The 5,344-nt window shown below is 32.3% G+C and overlaps 1 pseudogene; it reads right to left on the bottom strand.

Moving 5' to 3' along the window:
- Positions 1-2,066: 2,066 nt before the first annotated feature.
- LOC111812735 lies at positions 2,067-2,133 on the bottom strand (annotated as a pseudogene).
- Between the last annotated feature and the right edge of the window lie 3,211 nt (positions 2,134-5,344).

Genomic DNA, 5,344 nt, shown 5'->3' with positions numbered 1-5,344 from the left:
TTGCATTCTCTTAATGAATAGAATGATTTGTTCTAATGGTGTTTGTAAATAGGATCTCAAGTCCGCATCTTGTACAGCAATAAACCACTAAGAAGAATATATGCAGTGTATTATTTGTTGAAACTGTACTTCCAATTTGATTTGAAACTGTCTCATTGCTATTTGTTTATCAATAAAATTTTGAAAAAAAAAGATGACCTTATCTTAGCAAAGTGACAGCATTAATTTTGAAATGTTTATGCTTTTACTGGCCTATCAGGTAATGTGATACTTTTTGCTATTACTTAAAACATTCACCCTTCTACAGAGGGTGGCAAAATAGACAGTATATATGTATTTGTGCAAACCTCAGTTTGAAAACCTGAGTGAGCTGACATCAGTGACAAGGACTGCAAGTGTGAGTTCAGCATGCAGCTTAGTGATGCAGTACAACTGCCTCAGCATTTGTTGTTTAGAAGTCTTTCATAATAACCTTTCTTACTGTAGTAAGAGGGAATCTTAGTGTTGATTGGTTTGCATTTCTTTCAGTGCCAAATATGCTGAACAATTTTTCATGTTTATTGGCCTTTGGACTTCTGAGCAGTAGCTGTTGATTTCAATTGTCCATTTTTAACTGATATTTTTTACTCTGGCTGTCTAATATTTTGAGTTATTTATATATTCTGTATATTAGTCCTTTGAGGACTAATTCACAAACAAAATTCTTCTTTCTATAAGTATTTGTTTAATCTGCTGGTTGTTTCCTTTGTTACAAGGAAGTTTTTAATGAAATAAAATGGCATTTGCTAATCTTGGTATTATTTCTTAAGCAATTGAGATTCTGTTCAGGAATTCCCTGTCTAAGTCTGTTTTTAAGAATTTTACCAAGTTTTTCTTCCAGACGCTTCAGTGTTTCTGTTTTTATGTACAATATTTGAACCACTTTGATTTTATTTTAATACAGAGTCAGAGATGCAGGTCAAGATTCACTCTTTTACATGAGGATAAGCAATTTTTCTAGCTATCTTTTCTTCAGCATATAGTTTTGGCCCTTTGCCAAAATCAGATGGCTAAATACGCTTGGGGTTGTGTCTGTATCTTCTATTCTACTCCATTCTTCAATGAGTCTGTTTTTTGGGTCAGTACCAAGATGTTTTTAATACTCCAGCTTTGTAGTATAACTTGAAGAGTAAGATTTTAATGTCTTCCCCATTGCTCTTATTTTATAGGACAGGGCTTTGGCTATTCAGGATCTCTACTAGTTCCATATAAATTTCAGTTTTTAATTTTTTAGTTCTTGAAAAAGAAAGCTACCTGGATTGCATTAATTATGCAAATCACTTGTAGTAATATGGACATTTCTATTATATTACTTGGGCCTACAAAATAGCATTCTGTTTTCTAATATTCTGTTCAACTCCTTTTCATAGCAATATAGATTCATTGTAGAGTTCCACTTCTTGGGATGCATTAATTTCTAATTATATAATATTTTAAAAGTACTGTGAATCTGATTGTTTTTCTGATTTATTTCTTAGTGGAGTTATTCCTTCTTTACAAGCATACTGCTAATATTGTGTGCTTATTTTTATTCTGTCACTTTGCTGAAATTATTAACTCTAGATGGCATTTTATGGAATTTCTATGTGAAGGGCTATGACACTGGCAAATAGAGAATGTTTCACTTCTTCCTCTCTTATTTCAATCCCATTTATATCTTTCTCTTTCCTTATTGCTTTGGCTAAAGTTTTGAGTCTTTTACTGAAAAGGAGGCATGAAAGTGGATCCTATGTACCTGATTTTTTAAAAAATGATTTCAGTTTTTCCCCTTTTAGTATATTGCTGCCAGTGAGTTCATCTTAGATAGTTTTAATCAGCTTAAGGCAAGGTTGTTTTGTGCCAATTTTCATCAAGATTTTTATCATTAATAGATATTGGATTTTTTTTATCCTTATTTATGTTTAGGGGATAATTTAAATTTATTGTTTTACTGATATTGAACCATCCTTGCACCCCTGTGATGAAACAAGATTATGATTCAGAGTGTTGTCAATGATGTGTTGTGTTCTGCTTGAAAGTATCTTCCTAAGGATTTTTGCATCTATGTTTTTTAGGATACTACACTTGATCTTAGCCAAAAGGCTGAGAAGCAATGGAATATTGATTGTTGTTTACTTTTTTGTTAAATCCTGCTCTGGTACTGGCATCAAGTCAAAATTAGATTTAAGGAGTAATTCTGGCAGTGTTTGTTTTCTATTGATTTCATGAAAGAATTTGAGGAGTCTTTGCATTAATTCTTCTGTGAAGTTCTGTTAACATTTACCAGTGAGTCTTTTGGGTCCTGCACTTTTCTTAGTTAATAGGGTTTTTATCACTGCCTCAATTTCATTGTTATTACAGTAGTCAGGGTTTTAATATCTTTATCCATTTTATGTGTTCATATATGTCTAGAAATTCATCCATTTCTACATTCTCCAATTCATTGGAAATGAGATGTTTTGAGTAATGACTATCCTTCAAATTTTAGCCCCATTCATTGTAATATTGACTTTTTATTTTATTTTGTGAGTATAAGCTAGCAATATTCAATGTTGACATTTACTGTGTGGAGTTGGAACATGTAGGTAATACAAATGTATTCCTTCTTCCTCTTCTCTCCTTCCCTCCATCTTTTGATTCCCTTACCAAGTGAGAAATAGCCATCTGCCTCCTTGATACTATCTATCTTTAATTTTCCTTTTTATTTATAATTTATGTTTTTCATATGAGAAATATGTCTCATTCATTTCAAATTTTATGGTCTCAAGATGCATCTATTTTTCCACAAATCACCCAAGGACATCTTCTTGAAGGAGTTGAGTATATTACAGTGTAGTGAAAGTCATACCTGTGCTTACGCTAGCAGAATTTGTAACAGTTTGAATTTGGAAGTATCCGATAAATCCACCAACAGATATGAATAGATAAGGCAAATGTGATATGAACTGTGCTCTAAAGACTTGTTCATTTCTAATTGCACTAATATCGATCTTTTCTTTATTTGGTAAGTTTAGCTAAAAGTTTATCCATTTCTTTGTGATTTCAGAAAAGCAACTTCATACATCCTTGATCTTTGTATTGTTTTCAATCTCTATTTCATTCATTTCCACTCTGATCTTTTGAATTGACTTCTTTATGTGAGCTAGTTTTGGGTTCAGATTACTTTTGTTCTTCCAGATCTCAAGGTGCATTTTAGGTTGTTCTTTGGAGAACACTCTTATTTTTCTAATCTGGGCTTTCACAGTTATCCATTTCTCTTTCAAGATTGCTTTCATCATCTCCTATAGGTTCTGATACGTTTCACTGTCACAGTCATTTGATTCCAGGAACTGTCCAATTTCTTCTCTGCTTTCTTCAACCCCAAATTAATTATTTAGGATTTTATTACTTAACTTTTACATCTTTGAATAACTTGTGACATTTTCGCCATTGATTTCCACTTTCATCGTGCTATAATACATTAAAATATGGATGAGATTATTGCAATTTTTGTACTTATTTAAGCATGTTTTCTGCCTGATAGGTGTTCTATTTTTGAAGAAAGTTCTGTGTGTTAATGATAAAAATGAGAGTTCTGGTCCTACTGAGTGGAATGTCAGATATATAGAAGTCTGATAAGTCTGGTTTTTTTTGGAAAGCATTGACCAGCTCTAATCTTTATTGATTATTATTCACTTTATCTATTTGTGAATGAGATACTGAAGTTCCCTACTATGATGGTGTTGATATTCACCTAATCTTTTTTACCCAGATGTATCTGCTTTATGAAATTGATGGTGCTTGCATTTAGTGCACACTTGTTGCACTTGTCTCTTCCTCTTGAACTGTGTCTTCCTCCAGCATGTAGTAAGCTTCTTTGCCTTTTCTGATCAGTTTCTCCTTGAAGACCCTTTTGTCTGAGAACACAACAGCTATTCCTGCTTACTTTAAGACTCCTAATTCATGAAGTTCCATAGTTATTCCTTCAAATTTCAGTCTTTATGATTACTATTTTTCTTGAATGCACTGTACAACACACTTCTGGTTTTGGATCCAGTGTGCCAATCCATCTTTTGGTTAAAACTATTTACATTGACAGTTACTGCTAAACTGGAACTGAATCCTGTCCTCATGTTGTTTTCTGATGTTGATTCTTTTATTGTTTGTTCCTGGTTGCTTAACTCCTCATGTCACTAGATATATTTTTTCTTTTGGGACATTTAATAGTTTTGATCTTGTTGCTCCTGTTTGGGACTTTTTGGTAGCATTTTATGCAGTTCTTATTTCACTATCAAGAGTTTCTTAAGCTGTGCTTGCTATGGAAAGTGCTTCTCCATCAATTTTTGAAGATAGTTATGCAGGAAATATTAATCTTGTTGGAGGGTATTTTCTTTTATGGCTTGAATAATTTCATTCCAATTGTGCTTGCCCTCTAAACTTGTGTTGAGAGGTCAGCTGTTATTCTGGAAGTCTTAACTTTAAAAGGCATTTAAAGCTTTTTGCTAACAACCTATAGAATTCTGTTTTTATGCTGACTTCTGTGATGTTTAACTAAAAAGTTTCATGTAGCAGTTCTTTTTGATTATTGCCATGTGTGGTTTGACGTGGCTTATATACATGGAAGTTGAATTCTTTCTCCAGATTTAAAAAATCTAGAGTATGACTGCAGGAAACAAATTTTTAAATATCTTACGCTATCTTCTGATCATTCCTCTACTCCTGAACTATTTGGAAATTTTTTAAATCATATACCAGCTGTGAGATCAAGTTTCTATATTCTCTTATTCTTTCAGTGTACTCATGAGTATGTCATTTTCTTCATACACCTTACTTTCTTTTTTAAATTTCTTTTATTTTTTAAAAGAGTAAAAATTAGAATTAAAACAGAAAAAATTAAAAGTTATACAGAATTTCACTTAATAAAGTAATATGAATTTCACAGTATTTGTTGTAGTACATGGTGTTGTCTTTCAACTAGTTGTTCATATTGCCAAGTATATGCATGTAAAATTAAAGAGAAGAAACAAATGTATAAGAAGTTAAAAGAAGATAAAAATATAAACAATGTAAAAAGACAAACCAAATTAAAGGATTGATTGCTTCTTTCCATGTACCAGAAGAAATCCACAGTACCGTTTCCAAACCATTCTGCTTACATACAGAGATAAATTTTATTCCCCAACTCACTCTCCCATCCTTCCCCACAACTCAGTAGCTTTCCTTTTCAATAAGTTCATTTCCTTTTCCCAGTATGTATTGTACACATCAGATTCCATTTTTCTCTTTCACGTTCTTACACTTAGGCGACAATATGATGTTTGCACATGACAGTCTGATTTATTTCACT

This window comes from Octodon degus, unplaced genomic scaffold (assembly GCF_000260255.1).
Source record: "Octodon degus isolate 3935 unplaced genomic scaffold, OctDeg1.0 scaffold00139, whole genome shotgun sequence".
Taxonomy (NCBI): domain Eukaryota; kingdom Metazoa; phylum Chordata; class Mammalia; order Rodentia; family Octodontidae; genus Octodon; species Octodon degus.
This window is presented reverse-complemented; position numbering and strand designations above follow the sequence as displayed.